This window comes from Schistocerca cancellata, chromosome 3 (assembly GCF_023864275.1).
Source record: "Schistocerca cancellata isolate TAMUIC-IGC-003103 chromosome 3, iqSchCanc2.1, whole genome shotgun sequence".
Lineage (NCBI taxonomy): Eukaryota > Metazoa > Arthropoda > Insecta > Orthoptera > Acrididae > Schistocerca > Schistocerca cancellata.
In genome coordinates this window covers 124,818,355-124,843,909 of record NC_064628.1, presented here as the reverse complement: position 1 = coordinate 124,843,909, position 25,555 = coordinate 124,818,355, and positions in this window count along the sequence as shown.

Here is a 25,555-nt window from a genome sequence, read left to right as displayed (position 1 = left end):
GACTACCATTTTCGGCAGTTCAGTATGCTGTCTTCATGCTCCATACGCCCTTCATGTACACATTAAGATGTATCGATATTGGCATACTGGAACCATCAGTGTCCGGATACCGTGAATTCGTTATTCGACTGCTTGCTTCGGAGACTTGATAGTTATTCGAGTGCTTCCTTCGAAGACTTGACAACAGCTGTTAATTCTGGACGTGTGAGTGTCGCATTGTCCTTCTGGAATTACCCAACTCCGTCGGAATGTACAATGGACATGAATGGATGGAGGTGACCAGACAGAATGCTTACATACGTGTCACCTAAAGGAGTCGTACCTAGACGTATCAGGGGTCCATTATCATCTCAACTGCACATGCTCCAAACCATTATAGAATGCAGGGTCCATGGATTCATGAGGTTGTCTCCATACCCGGACACGTCCATCCGCTCGACACAACTGCAACGAGAGTCGTCCGCCCAGGCAACATGTTTCCATTCGTCATCAGTCCAATGGGTTTTGATGGGCCAGGCGAGGCGTAAAGCTTTGTGTTGGGCAGTCATCAAGGGTACACAAGTGGGTCTTAGCCTGCGAAAGCCCCCTATAGCAGTTTCTTTGGCGCTTCGGTGTAGTAAGCGCATGAGCCTTTTTTTTTAGTTCTTGCCGACGTGAACGGTTCCGCTTATATATCCCATCTACGTCTATAATTATACTCCGCAAGCCACCGTACGGCGTGTGACGTAGGATATTTTCTGTACCAGAGACAGATCCCCCTTTTCCTGTTACAGTCGCGAATGGTTCGCGAGAAGAACGTTTGTTGGTAAGCATCTGTCCGGGCAGGAATCTCCCTAATTTTATCTTCATGGTCTTTTCGCGAGATATATGTGGGAGGAAGGAATAGATTAGCTGACTCTCATACGAATCTATGCTCTCAGAATTTTAAGAGTAGACTATACCGTGATGAAGAACGCCTCTTTTGCAGTTGGCTGAGCATATCCGGGACGGTTTCGTGCATACGAAGTGAATCTGTAACGAAGTGTGATGTTGTTCTTCGGATTCGTCTTCTTCCTCTGTCAATCCTATCCTTTGCGTATCCCAGACCGACGAGCAACATTAAACTATTGGTCGAACGATTGCTTTGTGAGCTACTTCCTTTGTTGATGGACTACTTTTCTGAGGATTCTTCCAATGATTCTCAATCCGACATCTGCTTTACCCGTGATTAATTTTAGGGTATGTGGTCGTTCCACTTTAAATAGCTCCGTACGCATGCTCCTAGATCTTTATGCAAGTAACCCAGTGATTGTTCTGCCATCGCATAACCATACAATAAAAGGTCTTTGATTCTATGTATTCGCAGTATGCTACATTTGTCGCCCTCTATACACCAAGCGCCGATCCTCAGCATTACCTTACAATTTTACAGCGTTGCGACTTTTCTGCATAAAACAGTAGCACCCTCGAAAAGCCTCATGGAACTTCCGACGTTGTGTACTCTGTCACTTTATATACAGGGTGGTCCATTGATCGTGACCGGGCCAAATATCTCACGAAATAAGCGTCTAACGAAAAAACTACTAAGAATGAAATTTGCCTAGCTTGAAGGGGGAAACCAGATTGCGCTATGGTTGGCACGCTAGATGGCGCTGCCATAGGTCAAACGGATATCAACTGCGTTTTTTTAAATAGGAACCCCCGTTTTTTATTACATATTCGTGTAATACGTAAAGAAATATGAATGTTTTAGCTGGACCAGTTTTTTCGCTTTGTGATAGATGGCGCTGTACTAGTCACAAATGTATAAGTACGTGGTGTCACGTAACATTCCGCAAGTGCGGACGGTATTTGCTTCGTGATACATTACCCGTGTTAAAATGGATCGTTTACCAATTGCAGAAAAGGTCGATATCGTGTTGATGTATGGCTATTGTGATCAAAATGCCCAACGGGCATGTGCTATGTATGCTGCTCGGTATCCTGGACGACATCATCCAAGTGTGCGGACAGTTCGCCGGATAGTTACGTTATTTAAGGAAACAGGAAGTGTTCAGCCACATGTGAAACGTCAACCACGACCTGCAACAAATGATGATGCCCAAGTAGGTGGTTTTAGCTGCTGTCGCGGCTAATCCGCACATCAGTAGCAGACAAATTGCGCGAGAATCGGGAAACTCAAAAACATCGGTGTTGAGAATGCTACATCAACATCGATTGCACCCGTACCATATTTCTATGCACCATGAACTGCATGTCGACGACTTTGAACGTCATGTACAGTTCTACCACTGGGCACAAGAGAAATTACGGGACGATGACAGATTTTTTGCACGCGTTCTATTTAGCGACGAAGCGCATTCACCAACAGCGGTAACGTATACCAGCATAATATGCACTATTGGGCAACGGAAATCCACGATGGCTGCGACAACCGGAACATCAGCGACCTTGGCGGCTTAATGTATAGTGCGGCATTATGGGAGGAAGAATAATTGGCCCCCATTTTATGGATGTCAATATAAATGGTGCAATGTATGCTGATTTCCTACGTAATGTTCTACCGATGTTACTACAAGATGTTTCACTGCATGACAGAATGGCGATGTACTTCCAACATGACGGATGTTCGTCACTTAGCTCGAGTGCGGTTGAAGCGGTATTGAAAAGCATATTTCATGACAGGTGGATTGGTCGTCGGAGCACCATACCTTGGCCCGCACGTTCACCGGATCTGAGGTCCCCGGTTTTCTTTCTGTGGGGAAAGTTGAAGGATATTTGCTATCGTGATCCACCGACAACGCCTGACAAAATGTGTCAGCGCATTGTCAATGCATGTGCGGACATTACGGAAGGCGAACTACTCGCTGTTGAGAGGAATGTCGTTACACCTATTGCCAAAAGCATTGAGGTTCAAAATGGTTCAAATGGCTCTGAGCACTATGGGACTCAACTGCTGTGGTCGTCAGTCCCCTAGAACTTAGAACTACTTAAACCTAACTAACCTAAGGACATCACACACACCCATGCCCGAGGCAGGATTTGAACCTGCGACCGTAGCAGTAGCGCGTCTCCGGAGTGGAGCGCCTAGAACTGCATTGAGGTTGACGGACATCATTTTGAACATTTATTCCATTAATGTGGTATTTACTGGTAATCACGCTGTAACAGCATGCGTTCTCAGAAATGATAAGTTCATAAAGGTACATGTATCACATTGGAACAACCGAAATAAAATGTTTAAACGTACCTACGTTCTGTATTTTAATTTAAAAAACCTACCTGTTACCAACTGTTCGTCTAAAATTGTGAGACATTTGTTTGTGACTATAACAGCGCCATCTGTCACAAAGAGAAAAAAGTGGTCCAACTAAAACATTCATATTTCTTTACGTACTACACGAATATGTAATAAAAAATGGGGGTTCCTATTGAAAGAAACGCAGTTGATATCCGTTTGACCTATGGCAGCGCCATTTAGCAAGCCAACCATAGCGCCATCTGGTTTCCCCCTCCAAGTTAGACAAGTTTCGTTCTTTGTAGTTTTTTCGTTAGACGCTTATTTCGTGAGATATTTGGCCCGGTCACGATCAATGGACCACCCTGTAAATCGTGAAAAGTAATGGACCTGTGACACTCCCTTAGGATATGCTCGAGGCTACTTTACGCCTGAACTCTCCGTTGAGAGTGACATGCTGTGTTCTGTTTGCTGGAAACTCTTCAGTCCAATCATGCAGTTGGTTTCATCTTCCTTACGCTCGTTGTTCGTTGGGTGGGAGTGCGGAACTGTATCGAACGCGTTCTGGAAGCCAAGGAAAACGACTTCCACCCAGGCGGTTGTTCCTACGGCTTTCTATGTCAGTGTTTCTGTGCCCTTGTTGATTCCTACAGAGAAGATTCTCGGTCTCCAGAAATGTCATAGTACGCGAACATGAAACAGGTGCCAAAATTCTACAACTGACCGACGTCAGAGGCATAGGTCAATGGTTTTGTGCGTCCTTTCGACGATCATTTTTGCAAACGGGATGTCTTGTGCTTCTCTCAGTCATTAGGAATGCTTAATTCCTCTAGAGTCCTGCTGCACGCAGCTAATGGAAGAGGGGCAAATTCTTTCGCGTACTCTATGCAGAATCGAATTGGTATTCCGTCAGTCAAAGAACCTCTCCTCTGTTGAGCGATTTCGACATCGATCATTTTGTCGCTCGTGTGGCAATTTAAAGGAGGAACTACAGGGCGGTGTTCCTTCGTGAAACGGTTTTGGGAATTGGCATTTTACACGATCACTACTTTCATGCTGCGGTAAGAATGTATTTTGAATGATACACTCCTGGAAATTGAAATAAGAACACCGTGAATTCATTGTCCCAGGAAGGGGAAACTTTATTGACACATTCCTGGGGTCAGATACATCACATGATCACACTGACAGAACCACAGGCATATAGACACAGGCAACAGAGCATGCACAATGTCGGCACTAGTACAGTGTATATCCACCTTTCGCAGCAATGCAGGCTGCTATTCTCCCATGGAGACGATCGTAGAGATGCTGGATGTACTCCTGTGGAACGGCTTGCCATGCCATTTCCACCTGGCGCCTCAGTTGGACCAGCGTTCGTGCTGGACGTGCAGACCGCGTGAGACGACGCTTCATCCAGTCCCAAACATGCTCAATGGGAGACAGATCCGGAGATCTTGCTGGCCAGGGTAGTTGACTTACACCTTCTAGAGCACGTTGGGTGGCACGGGATACATGCGGACGTGCATTGTCCTGTTGGAACAGCAAGTTCCCTTGCCGGTCTAGGAATGGTAGAACGATGGGTTCGATGACGGTTTGGATGTACCGTGCACTATTTAGTGTCCCCTCGACGATCACCAGTGGTGTACGGCCAGTGTAGGAGATCGCTCCCCACACCATGATGCCGGGTGTTGGCCCTGTGTGCCTCGGTCGTATGCAGTCCTGATTGTGGCGCTCACCTGCACGGCGCCAAACACGCATACGACCATCATTGGCACCAAGGCAGAAGCGACTCTCATCGCTGAAGACGACACGTCTCCATTCGTCCCTCCATTCACGCCTGTCGCGACACCACTGGAGGCGGGCTGCACGATGTTGGGGCGTGAGCGGAAGACGGCCTAACGGTGTGCGGGACCGTAGCCCAGCTTCATGGAGACGGTTGCGAATGGTCCTCGCCGATACCCCAGGAGCAACAGTGTCCCTAATTTGCTGGGAAGTGGCGGTGCGGTCCCCTACGGCACTGCGTAGGATCCTACGGTCTTGGCGTGCATCCGTGCGTCGCTGCGGTCCGGTCCCAGGTCGACGGGCACGTGCACCTTCCGCCGACCACTGGCGACAACATCGATGTACTGTGGAGACCTCACGCCCCACGTGTTGAGCAATTCGGCGGTACGTCCACCTGGCCTCCCGCATGCCCACTATACGCCCTCGCTCAAAGTCCGTCAACTGCACATACGGTTCACGTCCACGCTGTCGCGGCATGCTACAAGTGTTAAAGACTGCGATGGAGCACCTTACGCCACGGCAAACTGGCTGACACTGACGGCGGCGGTGCACAAATGCTGCGCAGCTAGCGCCATTCGACGGCCAACACCGCGGTTCCTGGTGTGTCCGCTGTGCCGTGCGTGTGATCATTGCTTGTACAGCCCTCTCGCAGTGTCCGGAGCAAGTATGGTGGGTCTGACACACCGGTGTCAATGTGTTCTTTTTTCCATTTCCAGGAGTGTATTTCTGTGCCCAATGCAAGGATCATTGCATCGCCGCTGAAGACAATTATACAGATTTTTATGGCTCTGAGCACTGTGGGACTTAACTTTTGAGGTCGTCAGTCCCCTAGAACTTAGAACTACTTAAACCTAAGTAACCTAAGGATATCACACACGTCCATGGCCGAGGCAGGATTCGAACCTGCGACCGTAGCGATCGCGCGGTTCCAGAGTGTAGCGCGTAGAACCGATCGGCCACCCCGGTCGGCAGATTTTTATGCTGGGAATCTTTAAGTCCTGACACGAATACCATCGGACATCATTAGGATGTACAGAGTGATTTTCCCGGACAATAGTTGCCACGCATATGGAGAAAAACATATCGAAGCAGGTAAAGATATATTACGATAGAGGTATAAACCAAATCGGTTCCTACGTATCAGATGATGCTGTTTTTTTTTGTTATGGTTTGGAAGCGGGAAGAGTAATTGTATAGCGAATTGCTGAATCGATTTCCTTTTCCTTTTTAACTAGAACTGTATAATGGATCGACGTATGCTGCATGATTCTTCGATAGACTGTCCATTGTATGGAAGATGTGCGTTGCTGACGAAATAGTTTACTGAGAGCAATGTGTTTCAAATATTTTGCAACTAACAAGCACACTACACCATCATATGTAAAGTGCGAAACTGTGAAATACAACCAAAAGAAGATCTTTATTATTTTACTATATTTCACCATTATTTATCTTACGATATTTATTTCTCTCGCTATGTATTTATTTATTTGACTGTTATTTTGTTCTCAGAACATGAAACACCATCTGCTTTTGTAAAGTTTGAAAAACACTGTGATGTACGGGGTAGTTGTTGCTGCTTGGAGCAGGGGGAGATGACTATTCTAAACACCTATAGCGCTGACAGAACTTTGTGATACTGTGTTTGTGCAGCTCTTGTGTCTCTTATTCTGTCTGCCGCATGCAATATTCAGAACGGATGAGACCTTTAAGAGAGCTCGTTGCATTACTAACATAGCAATGGCGATCCAGATATCTTTCCGCCAACGACTACGTTCCTTACAACACCCCATCCCTCTTCCTCCTCGACGCCGTTTTCCTCCTGATCATGCTACTCGTGATTGATATTAGCCTGACGCCCCTAAGTGCACTTCTTTTTCGTATTTTTTCGGTTTTGAACGGAAAGCGCCTGTGATAGCGTTATCAACTCTTTCTCTGGTTTTGCAGCTATGCATATGCTGGCCCGAAGCGCGTGATTTTTCTATCAAGGCTATGGAAATAATTTCACAGTATTAACACTAGAATGTGTCATTTATCTTGCAGCACTAGCGTAAAACAAAGAGACACATGGCGAACGGTCGCTGAGAGATTGTTTGGTCCCTTAATTGGAAAGGCTTCCTGCTGGTGAAACCCGATGCTAGTATAACATATATCTTACTTAGTACTGGAAAATTTGCTTTATCTCTGATTTTGGTCAGAGATTACATAACGATGCAGAGGAACTGAAGGCGCGGAACATGGACCCTTGCCAATATTGACATGATTCGCTGGTCGCTAAAGAACAATATAAATTTAATTTCGTCCATTTTAAAAGCCCAATCACTCTTAGTTTCTGGTAAGTACAATCGTCTTTCTACAATGGTAATTGTGTGCTTTGTCGCAACAAACATAATTAAGTGTTAAAATATAATATCACATACCTCGTCCTTATTGCATTTCTTACAGTTCAGAAAATAGGTCAATTTAAAGAAGTTATGGTCTTTAATGGGATTAAAAGCTAATTATAGACATATATATTATGTGGTGTATTAGACATTACCTAGAACGGTAGTTATTTGAAACGAAAATTCCATGTTCCTATCAAATATGCCTAAAGATGAACCTACTGCCTTTTCCATTAATTCATATATTATTGCAGTAATATGCAAAAGATTAATTTACTGATTGTCCGTGTGCCACGAGATAGGGCAGACGAGGATAAAATCAGTTCTTTTGTCTGCAGTACTTATCCCATATATTGTACCAGCACATTACCTACTGAAGGCCCAAAACCACTCCAAGAACAAGAATGGCTGAAGGCCTGGCTTAGAAATGAAAGCAATTAAAATAGAAGGTAAAAAAACATGCAATTGAAAACAATTAACGGCTGTAGGCCTACACTACACGTCTGAAGGACAACTAAAATTAAAACACATTAATAAACAATTTTTCTAACCATGAAATTTCTTTTTAAACTTACAACACAACAGCCGAAAGCCTAATTAAAGAAATATTAACTTACTGCACGGCTGAAGGCCACAAACAAATTTGAAACAATTACCGAAGGCTTGAACAACAAGTCAGACAAACAATTTAAAGTAAACCCCTTCCTTCTTATAAAAAAATTTTCCTTTAAAGAATACTCACGGCTGAAGGCCTTATTAAAAGGGGTTCACGTAAATCCTCGGCTGAAGGCCACACATAACACATTGAATAACTAACGGCTTAGGGCCTGGATTACAAACAATTTCAGACAGAACAAATTTTAAAAGAAAAATGTTTTTAAAATAAAATCAATCTACAAAATTTTACTTCAACACGGCTGAAGGCCTTTATATAAAATTTAAAAAAAAACTGAATTAATACACGGCCAAAGGGCTTGCACAATACTTCAAACTAAAATGAAAATCACAATCTAAAACAAACAGAACAAGTGGTGCTCAGAAGTGTTCTGGGCTCATAGGCAGCACACCACACCTGGTACACGTGGCGCTCGGGGACAACAGCACTGCTACGACACCTGAGGATGGACACGTAACAGTCCAAAACTGCTCATGTGAAAATAAAGTAATTTACAACCGAAGCGGTATTTTCAACCTCTGCTAGTGTTGCAAGGGTAGGCCTCAGAAGGTAGTTCAAACGTAAGGTGAGGTGAGACAGCCAGCCAAGAGTTGAAGTTAATTAATCGGATGGCAATCCAAACTAGGGACGGCCCAAGGACCGACCAACAATTTAACCAATTCCCTTCCGTGCGACCAACGGCACAACAATGGAAAATAGGACGAGGATATGAACAGCACTACGTCTTCAGAAATTGGCGTCAAAAAACAGCCAAGGGAACAACAGCCACTCTAAGCAAAATATGAACCAAACAACTTAAAAGGCTGTCGAACTACACGCCGTGCCGGAGAGCATCAACACGACGAGGAAAGGCACACTACCGGAAAACTACGCTAACGACCAAGGCAGGTAACTGGGGCGTTAACGGCCACGAGTCAGAAAATACCGCTGGTGCACTTCACTGGCAAGTAACAGTCAATTTAATAATTAATCACAATATAGGAACCTTGAACCATAGACCTTGCCGTTGGTGGGGAGGCTTGCGTGCCTCAGCGATACAGATAGCCACACTGTAGGTGCAACCACAACGGAGGGGTATCTGTTGGGCCAGACAAACGTGTGGTTCCTGAAGAGGGGCAGCAGCCTTTTCAGTAGTTGCAGGGGCAACAGTCTGGATGATTGACTGATCTGGCCTTGTAACACTAACCAAAACGGCCATGCTGTGCTGGTACTGCGAACGGCTGAAAGCAACGGGAAACTATGGCCGTAATTTTTCCCGAGGCCATGCAGCTTTACTGTATTAATAAATGAAGATGTCGTCCTCTTGGGTAAAATATTCCGGAGGTAAAATAGTCCCCCATTCGGATCTCCGGGCGGGGACTACTCAGGAGGACGTCGTTATCAGGAGAAAGAAAACTGGCGTTCTACGGATCGGAGCGTGGAATGTCAGATCCCTTAATCAGGCAGGTAGGTTAGAAAATTTAAAAAGGGAAATGGATAGGTTAAAGTTGGATATAGTGGGAATTAGTGAAGTTCGGTGGCAGGAGGAACAAGACTTTTGGTCAGGTGAATAAAGGGTTATAAATACAAAATCAAATAGGGGTAATGCAGGAGTAGGTTTAATAATGAATAAAACAATTGGAATGCGGGAAAGCTACTACAAACAGCACAGCGAACGCATTGTTGTGGCAAAGATAGACACAAAGCCCACGCCTACGACAATAGTACAAGTCTATATGCCAACTAGCTCTGCAGATGACGAAGAAATTGAAGAAATGTATGATGAAATAAAAGAAATTATTCAGATAGTGAAGGGAGACGAAAATTTAATAGTCATTGGTGACTGGAATTCGGCAGTAGGGACAGGGAGAGAAGGAAACGTAGTAGCTGAATATGAATTGGGGGTGAGAAATGAAAGAGGAAGCCGCCTGGTAGAATTTTGCGCAGAGCACAACTCAATCATAGCTAACACTTGGTTCAAGAATCATCAAAGAATGTTGTATACATGGAAGAACCCTGGAGATACTAAAAGGCATCAGATAGATTATATAATGGTAAGACAGAGATTTAGGAACCAGGTTTTAAATTGTAAGACATTTCCAGGGGAGATGTGGACTCTGACCACAATCTATTGGTTATGAACTGTAGATTAAAACTGAAGACACTGCAAAAAGGTGGGAATTTAAGGAGATGGGACCTGGATAAACTGACTAAACCTGAGGTTGTACAGAGTTTGAGGGAGAGCATAAGGGAACAATTGACAAGAATGGGGGAAAGAAATACAATAGAAGAAGAATGGGTAGCTTTGAGGTATGAAGTAGTGAAGGCAGCAGAGGATCAAGTAGATAAAAAGACGAAGGCTAATAGAAATCCTTGGGTGACAGAAGAAATATTGAATTTAATTGATGAAAGGAGAAAATATAAAAATGCAGACAATGAAGCAGGCAAAAAGGAATACAAACGCCTCAAAAATGAGATCGACAGGAAGTGCAAAATGGCTAAGCAGGCATGGCTAGAGGACAAATGTAAGGATATAGAGGCTTATCTCACTAGAGGTAACATAGATACTGCCTACAGGAAAATTAAAGAGACCTTTGGAGAAAAGAGAACCACTTGTATGAATATCAAGAGCTCAGATGGAAACCCAGTTCTAAGCAAAGAAGGGAAAGCAGAAAGGTGGAAGGAGTATATAGAGGGTCTATACAAGGGCGATGTACTTGAGGACAATATTATGGAAATGGAGGGTGGAGATGAAGATGAAATGGTAGATATGATACTGCGTGAAGAGTTTGACAGAGCACTGAAAGACCTGAATCGAAACAAGGCCCCGGGAGTAGACAACATTCCATTAGAACTACTGACAGCCTTGAGAGAGCCAGTCCTGACAAAACTCTACCATCTACGTTTCTAGCATTTGTAGACTTAGAGAAAGCTTTTGACAATGTTGACTGGAATACTCTCTTTCAAATTCTGAAGGTGGCAGGAGCAAAATACAGGGAGCGAAAGGCTATTTACAATTTGTACAGAAACCAGATGGCAGTTATAAGAGTCGAGGGACATGAAAGGGAAGCAGTGGTTAGGAAGGGAGTGAGACAGGGTTGTAGCCTCTCCCTGATGTTATTCAATCTGTATATTGAGCAAGCAGTAAAGGAAACAAAAGATAAATTCGGAGTAGGTATTAAAATCCATGGAGAAGAAATAAAAACTTTGAGGTTCGCCGATGACATTGTAATTCTGTCAGAGACAGCAAAGGACTTGGAAGAGCAGTTGACCGGAATGGACATTGCCTTGAAAGGTGGATATAAGATGAACACCAACAAAAGCAAAACGAGAGTAATGGAATGTAGTCGAATTAAGTCGGGTGATGCTGAGGGAATTAGATTAGGAAATGAGACACTTAAAGCATTAAAGGAGTTTTGCTATTTGGGGAGCAAAATAACTGATGATGGTCGAAGTAGAGAGGATATAAAATGTAGACTGGCAATGGCAAGGAAAGCGTTTCTGAATAAGAGAAATTTGTTAACATTGGGTATAAATTTAAGTGTCAGGACGTCGTTTCTGAAAGTATATGTTTGGAGTGTAGCCATGTATGGAAGTGAAACATGGACGATAACTAGTTTGGACAAGAAGAGAATAGAAGCTTTCGAAATGTGGTGCTGCAGAAGAATGCTGAAGATTAGATGGGTAGATCACATAACGAATGAGGAGGTACTGACAAGAAGGGACCGGTTGGTAGGACATGTTATGAGGCATCAAGGGATCACAAATTTAGTATTGGAGGGCAGCATGGAGGGTAAAAATCGCAGAGGGAGACCAAGAGATGAATACACTAAGCATATTCAGAAGGATGTAGGCTGGTAGGCTGCAAGTAGGTACTGGGAGATGAAGAAGCTTGCACAGGATAGAGTAGCGTGGAGAGCTGCATCAAACCAGTCTCAGGACTGAAGACAACAACAACAACAACAACATAGGAAGACGGCTGCAAGATTTTGCTGCTAGCCCGAACAGCCCAGGGAAGAACAACCTGCAAATGAAGTGATGTCACAATAGTTGAGGATTCATAACAGGTTAACTGATCACTCAACTTCAGCATCCAGGTTCGGTGGGCAACAAACTTTGTCGCTCTCGCAGCTAGCACCTCACGGTCGGACAACGCTTGCATGCCACCAGCGATCCTGGCCTGGCCCCGCGCTGCGGAGACTTCCTCGCTGCTCTGTCCCGACCGACTGACTACAACACACACCAACACCACCGGGAAATACTAGTGGTCACCAAAGATAGTACGACAGTACTAATATCGATAAGTGCTGCTGTTGCCACTTAAGGAGGCAAGCCAGCAACTTAGTTACGCCAGTAAGTAAGGAAGAAACAAGACGCCACTCGATGTGACAAAATGCCAAAGAACAAACGGCATGAACGTGAGCCGCACACGGCTCAGATGCATACCTAGTAGTCTGTACACCAGGTATACAGGTTGCCCCAAACTTTCATCGCATTAATACCGAAGCTGATACCGATCTTCTCGGGGGCAACGAGAGGTGCTGTCTCCAAGAACAGTGGCATCAAATGTGCAATGGTCACCAGATCATACATCATTGTCACCGCTGCCTATGTCCGACGTCAGCGTGCAACTACTCTCAGACGGCAGGTGGCGGCACTAGCAGTGGAGAGTATATAAAACGTGTTCGGGGGACGTGCAGACAGTGCAGTCGTTGTCATAATGAGGAGACGGAGCGATTTATTTGACGTCCAAAAAGGCATGACCAGTGCCTTTCGAGCCAAGGTCGGAAGCATTTCCGAAATAGCAAAATTTGTAAACTGCTCGCGTGCCACCGTGGTTAAAGTAAAAGGTGCACGGCAAAATGGCACCACCCAAGACCGGCGCAGAGGCAACTGTGGTGCACCACTGGCCATAGACGGAAGGGGTGAACGAAGTACAACTGTTGAGCAACTGACCACTCGGATAAACCAGGGGGCTCTCAAAACTATCTTCTCGACTTCCGTTCAGGAAACATTGGTGAGTATGGGCCTCTGCAGTAGGCGCCTGGTTCATGTACCCATGCTAATCGTTATTTATCAGCGATAAAGGGTCGAAATCGACGTCAATACCGCAACTGGGTGTCCACAGAGTGGCGAGAGGCGGCCTTTCCAGATGAATCACGTTTTATGCTCCCTCGGACACATGGCTGTTGGCGTATATGGTCCTGTAACAATCGTCGGAAAGGTCCGGGTCGGCGTAGGGAGCGTTATGATCTGGAGAATGTTTCCGTGGCATTCCCTGAGTGAACTCGTCTGGTTGGCACAGTGAATCACAATGCATCTATCCTTGGAGAGCTTGTCCACCCCAACATATTCTTTTTCCTCAGCACGATGGCATCTATCAGCAGGACAGTGCAACATGTCACACAGCTCACAGTGTACGTGCGTGGCTTGAAGAACATCAGGATGAGTTTCCCGTACCTCCCTGGCCACCAAATTCCCAGATTAAAACCCAATCGTCAGTCTATGGGACCACCTCGCTTGGGCTGAATGCGCCATGGAACCTCAGCCGAGAAACTTAGCCCGGCTGGCCATGGCACTGGAGCTGGAATGGCTCCACATCCCTGTCGATACCTTCCGGAATCCCACTGACTCTCTTCCTGCAAGTGTCGCAGCCGTCCGCGCTGCAATAGGTAGTTTTTCAGGCTTTTGACAGGTAGTCACCTTAATGTGACTGAACAGTGTAATATCCTGTACGATGATCTCGCACAATTCAACTTTGCAAGTTGATAAACTAGTTGCTGAAGATCTGAGAAGAATGTGGTGTACGGACTTCCATCGCTCCAGACACTACTACTGCAATAAGCGAAACCGCATCGTGTTTGAAACAGGCCTCATTCGTCACAAATGGAAAATGTAGGGAACCTGGCAGTGCAGTACTATGCTGGATAAACCGTTCAAAGAACTGAACCCTGAGTTCAAAATCAGCTGGCCCCATTGACTGAAACGTTGCTTGCCATAAAGGAGCTACTGTCAGTCCACCAGTGCGCTTTACGCTGAAATCTTGGAAGTGTATATTTCGCGGGCAAGTTGACGGGTGCTTACCATTAAACTTTCTCCTACACGACTCAACACCATATCAAATTCTATTATCTGAAATATTCTTTGCTAAGAACGTTGGTCACCAATTCCCGTAAGTTTCTATCGACTGCCAGAAATCTTTTCCACTTAGGATGACACCCGTTACGAAACATTTGTCTGTACATTCGTTCGGAATTTTTAGCCATTTCAGACTACTGCAAAAAAGACACACCGAGGCAAGAGAGGTTTGCTAGAATAAAGCGTCGGTCTTAATTTGAGGAGGAAATTTCTGAGAATTTACGTTTGGAGCTCAGTATTGTGTGGTAATGAATCATCGACAACAGGAAAACAGAAAAAGAGTAGAATTGAAATATTTGAGATATCCTGTTGTAGAATAATGTCGAAAGTTAGGTTAACTATTAGCAAATGAGCAGATTTCCGCAGGAGCGGCGAGGAAAGAAACATTTGCAAAGTATTGGCAATAAGAGACTGAGTGATAGACATGTTTTATGTCATCTAGGAATAAATCTCATGGGAATTAGATGGCTCTGTAAGAGGGTAAAAACTGCAGGGGGAGAAAGAGATGAAAAACATCCAACAAATAGTTGAAGTCATAGGATGCAAGCGGTGCTCTGTGGTGAAGCGGTTGGTACAGGGTAGGAATTTATCTCGGGCCTCATCAAACCAGTCAGAAAACTATATTCCACCCAACGCCCGCGCCCCCTCGCAAAAAAGACCTGCTACACCATGCATGTATTCAGTGTCTTGTAAAGGGTAGTTTCTGTCATCAAGAAGCAGTCATGAACTGAATTGCAGTCACGTACGACTGTGTGTTGTTTCTCAAGATAGCTCCATCAGCGGTGATGCGACACACGTAGCTTGTTATGAAACATAAACAGTTTACAAAAATGTCAATCACACTATTTGCTTATTAAAGACCTTTTACCGTCTAAAATATTAATTTCCGATCATTGGTTCCACGTTTCAAACTACTCAGTTAGAATCATCTGTCTTCTGTATAATTATGTCCACCCCGGTAGATGAGTGGCCAGCTCCTGAGGGCCCGGATTCGATTCACGGCAGGGCCGGAGATTTTCTCCTATCAGGGACTGGGTGTTGTGTTGTCCTAATCATCATCATTTCATCCTCATCGACGCGCAAGTCGCCGAAGTGGCGTCACATCGAAAGACTTGCAGCCGGCGAATAGTCTACCCGACGGGAGGCCCTGGTCACACGACATTTACATTTATGTATAATTATGAACCCGAATTTTGAGAAGACTCTGTAGTTCCCAGATGCAATATAGTCGCTGGTTTATTTATTCTTTTTTGTGACGTACAGATTGACGGAAGGATCATCATAAATTCTGTCACATGCCATCATTTTCCGAACAGATAAAGAGGGTTGGCTCTTAACGTAGTTTGGAGCTTCCCTTCCTGTCCAAACACTGTTGATGAAAATTTCTTCCACAATTGAGATACGAGTGGGTTATCTACGAGTCGAGCGTGATCGCTCTGAGATTCGGTAGCGATCCCAGCTATGGTGTCGGATTACTAGTACTATGATACTGCTACATAAGCAAAAGAACTGAGTGGTAGCAAGATCATTAGGGATGAAGACCAACTCGGTTGGACATAGGCGTCTTTTCTCGAGGAGGTTCTCAGCCATCAAATATGAAATACAGAAGTTTAACCTCTTCTCCTTTCGAAAGCTCTTTCAGCGTGCGAAACACTGTAGCACCTCTTTGGATGCAGAGGTCTACCGCCAATAGGTGGTACTATTAGTACGAATTTAGAACTCATTAGCTTCACTAATATTCATGTTATATTTCTGAAAAATAGTTGATCTGAAGAGATATAGCTTTTTCTTGTGGTCCGGAAGGCTTAAAACTGCGCACTGTAGCTACCAACTCATCTTTTTGGTTTCCTAGAGACTTATGGTAAAGTGTTTCCGCGAGCTGGCTTTCACCCGGCTGTGTTTACAACGGGTGGGCTTCACGTTATCTTGATCCACGATGCGGCCGGTTGCAGGTATGTTCAATTAACGATGACCGCAAACGTCCCTTTAAGAAGATATTTGCGCTGTCGGCCAGTAGTTATCTGGCTGGCTTAAGACTTCCTCATCCTACGTGTTTTTCCTCGTTTACTGTTTCTCTGTCATTAGTCTGCTACGGAAAGCTCTCGACCCTTCCCGTAGTCCCCCACAAGGATGATGTGGCTACGCGTTATCTGCAGATCTAAGTGCGATATTTGGAAACGTCGCAGCTTCAGGTAGTTAATTCATATATGACATAGAAAGGCCTCACCCACTAAGTGTTATCAGCAGATCTCCGCACAACTTTCTATGTAAAACGTTGCCCAACACCTACTCGAGTCAGTGTGAGAAAAACAGCGTCATGGTCTTGGGCGACGGGTTTGCGGTGATGATTTTCTCGTGCTGGCATCGGACACTGCAGAACGTATCTTATTAGTTTATGTAACCGTGCGTTGCAGTCTACTATAATGAGCGTGTGTACAGCTTACGGCGTTGCAGATATTATGGAAATGAAAGAAAGGCGTACGCGCAGCTAGGTATGCTAATTGTCTCAACAGCTTCTGAACACACACTGTTGCCCAAAAAATACTAAACCTCGAATAAAATTGAAACCCTTACTATAAATATATTGCGCAACACAATTAAAGGATCACTTTTTTTAAACTCCGTAACTGTCTCTCATTGCGATGCGAGGTTTGAAATTTGGCCCACAGGTGCCTACATCTCGTACTTACTTTATAATGGAGGAAAAGCGTGGCACCCTGAGTCATCCTCGGGCTCGAAGATGCTTTAGACAGCGAGGTGACGACCCATGCGAAAAGAAGGCCTCAGCTCAGAAGGTCATCTGACGTGTAAGATGCGGTTAATGATGTCACACAGGCACCAAATTTCACCATAATTCTGACCAGCACCACAGTGGACGTCATAGGATGGGAAGGTCGTCAATCTCTCTCTCACTCACATTTTTACATCTGCATCCATACATGCAAACCACTGCGAAGTGCATGGCAGAGGGTAATTCCCATTATCCCGTTCCATTCACATATGGAGCGCGGGAAAAATGAGTTTTTGAATGCGTCTGTGCGTGCTGTGATTATTCTAATCTCAACCTCATCTAGTTTATTCATAGAATCATAATTTAAAGCCAGTTCTTCAAACATTGTTAGTAGTCTTTCTCGGGATGGATTATGTCTGTCTTCAAGAGTCTTCCAATTCAGTTTTTTCAGTATCACTGCAACGGTCTCCCACGAGTCAAACAAACCTGTGATCATTTCGTGCTGCCCTTCTCTGTATGTGTTCAACATCTACTGTTAGTTCTATTTGGTACGGGTCCCACACACACTTGAGCAATATTCTAGAATGGGTCGCACGAGTGATTTGAAGCAATCTCCTTTGTACACTGATTGCACTTCTGTCAGTAAACCCATTTCACCCATTCCTTTGACGTCTGTACAATGGAGGTCAGAACCGCGACGCACAGCATTGACATCACGTCATTTTCTTATGGGTGGCCGACACATCGCCGCTCACAACTGAGACGAAATGATCTCAGGGGGTGGCATAAAGGGCGTCAGTGGAACGACCCCTTTTCACAGGGCGTTCGAAATCGTCAGTTCGCACAGCGATGAGCAAAAGGGCGACGTTCTTGTCAACCTTTGACACTGTTGACACCCCCGAACTTTTCAGCCCTTCTCTATGGACATTGTGAGGTTGCATCCCCATTGAACATGATCTCACCGCTTTAGACTCTAGCAAGACCGCATTTTATGCTCTCGTGTATAGTCCAGAACCACTAGGCACCGTTAAAAACCCTTCTACAAAATTAGAACGCGATCGGAACCAGCGAAGGGTGCTTATGTATTTTCTGCCCTCCTGATTCACGCCCTCCTGTGGCGTGATCTACTACATCTACATGGTTACTCTGAAATTCACACTTAAGTGCCTGGAAGAGGGTTCGTCGAACCATTTTCATACTACTTCTCTACCATTCCACTCTCGAATCTCTTTTAGTACCCATGTGGATGACCTCGCACTTTTCTTTGTTTAGTGCTAATTGCCACTTTTCGCACCATACAGAAATTCTCTCTAGATCATTTTGTAATTAGAATTGATCGTATGATGTTTTTACTAAACGATAAATTAGAGCGTCATTTGCAAACAAACTAAGGGGGCTGCTCAAATTATCGCCTAGATCATTTATGTAAATCAGGAACAGGAGAGGGCCTATGATATTACCTTCCGGAAAGCCAGATATCACTTCTGTTCTACTCGATGATTTACCATCTATCACTACGAACTGTGACTTCTCAGAGAGGAAATCACGAATCCAGTCACACAACTGAGACGATACTCCATATGCATGCAATTTGATTAATAGTCGCTTGTGAGGAGCGGTATCAAAACCCTTCTGGAAATCTAGGAGTTTGGAATCTATCTGAGATCCCTTGTCGACAGCACTCATTACTTCATGGGAATAAAGAGCTAGCTGTGTTGCACATAACGATGTTTTCTGAATCCGTGTTGGTTATCAATAAGTCGTTTTCTTCAAGGTGATCCATAATGTTCGAGTACAGTATATGCTCCAAAATCCTACTGTAAATTGAGGTCAGTGATATGGGTCTTAAATTCAATGGCTTACTCCTATTTTCCTTATTGAATATTGGTCTGACCTGAGCTACTTTCCAGTCTTTAGGAACAGACCTTGCGTCAAGTGAGCGGTTGTATATGATTGCTAAGAAAGGCGCTATTGTGTCTGTATACTATGAAAGGAACCTGATTGGTATACCATCTGGACCGGAAGACTTGCCTTTCTTAAGTGATCTGAGTTGTTTCGCAACACTTAAGACAGCCAATTTTATGTCACTCATGCTAACAGCTGTTCTGGTTTCGTATTCTGGAATATTTACTTCGTCTTCTTTCGTGAAGGAATTACGGAAAACCGTATTTAGTAACTCCACTTTAGTGGCACCATCATCGGTAAAATTTCCATCGCTATCGCGCGGTGACGGTATTGACTGTTTTTTTGCCACTAAGTTTTGAGCAACTTAGCCAGTTTTGGGGATTTTGCGTTCTTATGAATTTGGCAAGCTTTTCTCGTTGCTTCTGCAACAGTGTTCTGACGTGTTTTGTGTACCAAGGTGGATCAGTCCCATCTCTTATTAACTTATCACTGATCACGGAGGAGAGGGGTGTGCCACTTTGACCTATGCCTGAATAAACCGGCAAAGGGTCCCCCGAAGACCTCAGTTCGGCAACATGACTTTATAGAGACAACCTGTGAAGCAGTCCTAGATGTCTGCAGGAGGCCATCTGGAGTCAGAGGAGTGTCAAGGGATTGCCAACGTGCAGGCGCCCAGGACTATTTCACACATTATCTTTGTACAGGTATATTTTTAAATTTTAAAGTTTCTTAATAAAGGCGGGTGAGTCCCACCGAAGATGCTGCCAAACTGGGTCTTAGAGGGATCCTTTGCCGTTCTAGGTTCTATTCACGCATGTATCAATGTCGCACCTCGCCCCCCCCCCCCGTCCCTCCGCCTTGACTACGCCAAAGGAGGGCGAGGAACAGGAGGGCTGAAAATGAATAAGTACCCTTTGTCTCTGGTGGTTCTAACCTGTAAACTAGAGTGTGATCACACTGCATTCCCAACGGGTGCGATCACTTTCAATGATCTTAGAGAATGGTTGAGTCGTCCGGTGGTGTCAGCAGCGTCAAAGGTTGGCAAGAACGTCGTCCAGTTGCTCATCAACTGAGAATTGCCATTTTCGACCACGAAATGTTTGAGAATAAACATATGAGCGAAAGGGGTAGTTCTACTGATGACGTTCATGCCACCCTCTTTTCATGTCTATTCTGAGCGGCTGTGTGTCTGCAATGTTTTCCTGGGTCACCTACACTCCTGGAAATTGAAATAAGAACACCGTGAATTCATTGTCCCAGGAAGGGGAAAGTTTATTGACACATTCCTGGGGTCACATACATCACATGATCACACTGACAGAACCACAGGCACATAGACACAGGCAACAGAGCATGCACAATGTCGGCACTAGTACAGTGTATATCCACCTTTCGCAGCAATGCAGGCTGCTATTCTCCCATGGAGACGATCGTAGAGATGCTGGATGTAGTCCTGTGGAACGGCTTGCCATGCCATTTCCACTTGGCGCATCAGTTGGATCAGCGTTCGTGCTGGACGTGCAGACCGCGTGAGACGACGCTTCATCCAGTCCCAAACATGCTCAATGGGGGACAGATCCGGAGATCTTGCTGGCCAGGGTAGTTGACTTACACCTTCTAGAGCACGTTGGGTGGCACGGGACACATGCGGACGTGCATTGTCCTGTTGGAACAGCAAGTTCCCTTGCCGGTCTAGGAATGGTAGAACGATGGGTTCGATGACGGTTTGGATGTACCGTGCACTATTCAGTGTCCCCTCGACGATCACCAGTGGTGTACGGCCAGTGTAGGAGATCGCTCCCCACACCATGATGCCGGGTGTTGGCCCTGTGTGCCTCGGTCGTATGCAGTCCTGATTGTGGCGCTCACCTGCACGGCGCCAAACACGCATACGACCATCATTGGCACCAAGGCAGAAGCGACTCTCATCGCTGAAGACGACACGTCTCCATTCGTCCCTCCATTCACGCCTGTCGCGACACCACTGGAGGCGGGCTGCACGATGTTGGGGCGTGAGCGGAAGACGGCCTAACGGTGTGCGGGACCGTAGCCCAGCTTCATGGAGACGGTTGCGAATGGTCCTCGCCGATACCCCAGGAGCAACAGTGTCCCTAATTTGCTGGGAAGTGGCGGTGCGGTCCCCTACGGCACTGCGTAGGATCCTACGGTCTTGGCGTGCATCCGTGCGTCGCTGCGGTCCGATCCCAGGTCGACGGGCACGTGCACCTTCCGCCGACCACTGGCGACAACATCGATGTACTGTGGAGACCTCACGCCCCACGTGTTGAGCAATTCGGCGGTACGTCCACCCGGCCTCCCGCATGCCCACTATACGCCCTCGCTCAAAGTTCGTCAACTGCACATAGGTTCACGTCCACGCTGTCGCGGCATGCTACCAGTGTTAAAGACTGCGATGGAGCTCCGCATGCCACGGCAAACTGGCTGATACTGACGGCGGCGGTGCACAAATGCTGCGCAGCTAGCGCCATTCGACGGCCAACACCGCGGTTCCTGGTGTGTCCGCTATGCCGTGCGTGTGATCATTGCTTGTACAGCCCTCTCGCAGTGTCCGGAGCAAGTATGGTGGGTCTGACACACCGGTGTCAATGTGTTCTTTTTTCCATTTCCAGGAGTGTATTTCAACGCTGAGCGTCGCCTTAGGACCTTCATCGGAGAGGCATCAAAAAAAGGGGTGAAAAGCGGGTAAGAGGGGGTGTGATGATCTTCTCATCGTGTGACATACACTGTGGTGCTGAGAAGAACTGCGTTAAGTTTGGTGCCAGTGTGACATCATTAACGCATCCTACAAGTCACGTGAACTTCTGAGCTGTGACCTTCTTTCTGCACGTGTCGTCAAGCCCGACGGGGACGTCGAAGGCCGTCACGCTTGAGCGCCATTGCAGAGGAAAATTATATAACCTTCGAGTCAAATTTAAAACTTCTGCGTCGCCATGTGAGATACTTACGTGGTTTCGAAAAACTGTTCCTTTAATTCTTTGCACGGTGTAACAACCTACAGTCGAGACGGCGTAATATGAGACCTGACACCTCGTAGTGCTGTTGTCAGCTTGAAACTGCGAAGCACCAACGGTAGCCATCTACACAGATGTGATAACATTGAGGCGTTACCATAGAGATGTTTACAAAATCGTGTAAGGTTGCTGGGTGATGTAGACCCGTGAAGTTGCGGCCCCCGCCCATTACAACTGTCAGGGATTACCTAACGCGGACTCAGCTATAATTTCAGTACTGTTGAAACGTCCCCTTAGAACAAATTATACAAGACTGTGCTTAAACTGACACAATATTTTTAGCGCAACGCAATCTGACTTTGAAAAATCCCTACAAAAGAATTGCCCTGACTAACATTAACCTATACGTTTCACAAATCACTTACCTCACCAAAAATCTTCCTTACTCGAACTACTGCAATACAGGGAGCGCCACTACTGCCAGCTAAATAAAAGATTCAAACTACGGAAGGCACTAACTACTGATAGGCATAGTTAGCAAATGAAAGATTTTGATAGAGAACAAACAATGTATTTACCTTAATAGTGTTGAAACATCATAATATACATAGCAGTTCATAATATCCAGTATTACAAATTTCAAAACTCCGCCATCTCTCTCCTCACACCCACCACTGCTGGCGGCTCACCTCCAACTGCGCAACTCTACGCGCTGTTCACATCCAGCTGCCCAACACTACAATGGCAGACAACAATGCAAACTAGCCACAGACTGCACACAGCACAGCCAGTGATTTTCATACAGAGAGCGCTACGTGGCGGCGGCGTTACCAATATAAGAACCTAAACAGCCTACTTACACTGTAAACGCTGCTTAACTAACCTTCCAAGTCCTTTGCTGACTCGTACTGAATTACGTTATCATGCGAAGACCTTAAAGTATTTATCTCTTCTTCTTGAGCATTAATTCTGTCCACATTTCGCCATCGTTTCATTTAATGTTTGGTCTGCTTGCAGACTAAATAATATGGGAAATAGGCTACAAACTTCTTTCACTCCCTTCTCAACTACTACTACCTTTTCCTGTCCTTTGACTCTTATAACTACAGTCTCGTTTCTGTAGAAATTGTACATAATCATTCGCTCTTTGCATTTTGTCACTAGAAATTCAAGGAGTTTATTCAGAAAGTGTAAGCCTCGTCTAAATTTACAAATGTTCTAAATGTAGGTTTGCTTCTCGTAGTCTTTCTTATAAAATACGTCGTTGTATCGTTATAGTTTCACGGCTTCTTACATTTCTTCGGAACTCAAACTGATCTTCTTCCAAGATTTCGTTTCTTCTGCAAATAATTAGTGTTAAATATTGCAACCATGCCTTCTTCAATTGCGTTGCGTCAGTATTCACACCTACAACTGGCCTTGCTGCAATAGTAACACCGACCCGGTTCCCGTCAGATAACCAAAGTTAAGCGCTGTCGGGCTTGGCTAGCACTTGGATGGGTGACCGCCGGGTTGTGCTGAGTGCTATTGGCAAGCAGGATGCACTCAGCCTTTATTGGGCCAACTGAGGAGCCATTTAATAGAGAAGTAACAGCTCCGGTCACCAAAAACGAAACGGCTGGGAGAGCGGTGTGCTAACCACATGCCCCTCCATACCCGCATCTAGTGATGCCTGTCGGCTGAGGATGACACGGCGGTCAGTCGGTACGGTTGGACGTTCCCAGGCCTGGTCGGACGGAATTTAGTAATATTCACACCTATCACCAAATGACTTCTCTGGAATTGGGATTTTTACGATCTTGAAATTTAAACATACACTACTGGCCATTAAAATTGCTACACTACGAAGATGACGTGCTACAGACGCGAAATTTAACCGACATGAAGAAAATGCTGTGATATGCAAATGATTAGCTTTTCAGAGCATTCACACAAGTTTGGCGCCGGTGGCGACACCTACAATGTGCTGACATGAGGATTCCTACCGATTTCTCATACACAAACAGCAGTTGACCGGCGTTGCCTGGTGAAACGTTGTTCTGATGCCTCGTGTATGGAGGAGAAATGCATAACATCACCTTTCGGATTGTAGCCCATCGCGATTACGGTTTATCGTATCGCGACATTGCTGCTCGCGTTGGTCGAGATCCAATGACTGCTAGCAGAATATGGAATCGGTGGGTTCAGGAGGGTAATACGGAACGCCGTACTGGATCCCAACGGCCTCGTATCACTAGCAGTCGAGATGACAGGCATCTTATCCGCATTGCTGTAACGGATCGTGCAGCCACGTCTCGATCCCTGAGTCAACAGATGGGGACGTCTGCAAGACAACAACCATCTGCACGAACAGTTCGACGACGTTTGCAGCAGCATGGACTATCAGCTCGGAGACCGTGGCTGGGGTTACGCTTGACGCTGCATCCCAGACAGGAGCGCCTGCTATGGTCTACTGAACGACGAACTTGGGTGCTTGAATGACAAAACGTTATTTTTTCGGATGAATCCAGGTCCTGTTTACAGCATCATGATGGTCGCATCCGTGTTTGGCGAGATCGTGGTGAACGCACATTGGAAGCGTGTGTTCGTCATCGCACTACTGGCGTATCACCCGGCGTCATGGTATGGGGTGCCATTGGTTACTCGTCTCGGTCACCTCTTGTTCGCATTGACGGCACTTTGAACAGTGGACGTTACATTTAAGATGTGTTACGACCCGTGGCTCTACCCTTCATTCGAACCCTGCGAAACTCTACATTTCAGCAGGATAATGCACGACCGCATGTTGCATGTCGTTTACGGGCCTTTCTGGATACAGAAAATGTTCGACTGCTGCCCTGGCCAGCACATTCTCCAGGTCTCTCAGCAAGTGAAAACGTCTGGTCAATGGTGGCCGAGCAACTGGCTCGTCACAATACGCCAGTCACTACTCTTGACGAACTGTGGTATCGTGTTGAAGCTGCATGGGCAGCTCTACGTGTACACGCCATCCAAGCTCTGTTTGACTCTGTGTCCAGGCGTATCAACGCCGTTATTAAGGCCAGAGGTGGTTGTTCTTGGTACTGATTTCTCAGGATCTATGCACCCAAATTGCGTGAAAATGTAATCACATGTCGGTTCTAGTATAATATATTTGTCCAATGAATACCCTTTTATCATCTGCATTTCTTCTTGGTGTAGCAATTTTAAAGGCCAGTAGTGTATTTCCCGTGTCATGTATCTAGTGCACCAGGTGGAGTAGTTTTGCTATAGTTGTTTTTCCTAAAGATCTAAATAATGCAGGCGAATATCATCTACTACTTCGAAGATTAGTTGAACAGAGTGGATAGTATGTTGAAAAGTGGTTATAAATTGAGAATCAATGTTAGTAAAACAAAGTGAACCGTGCCAGCTCGTATCTGGGTATCAGTATCAGAGAGCCTTGCCACAATTGAGCTGCGGGGTTTATGATCTGTCGCCGAGGCGGAAGTGCTGGAGTGTTGACTGGTGCAAGCACTCATTCTCTTGTCTGCCGTGGGTAGCAGCCCGCCTGGGTATTGGACCTGTGGCCGCGACCGCTGTGCGCGGAGGACAGCCCTGAGCTGTGTGCAGCGAGTGCGTGGACAGAGGACGGGGGCCAAATGGATGTCGCGGAGCAACAGGCAGCAGGAACAGGCTTTCTGCCTGTCGTTATCTCATTGCCATGTACCGATTACGGCGCCCAAACGGACGCCGTGGATTCACCGACAACAGGTGTAACATGTCGCCTTGCCATTTTCTCACTGCTGT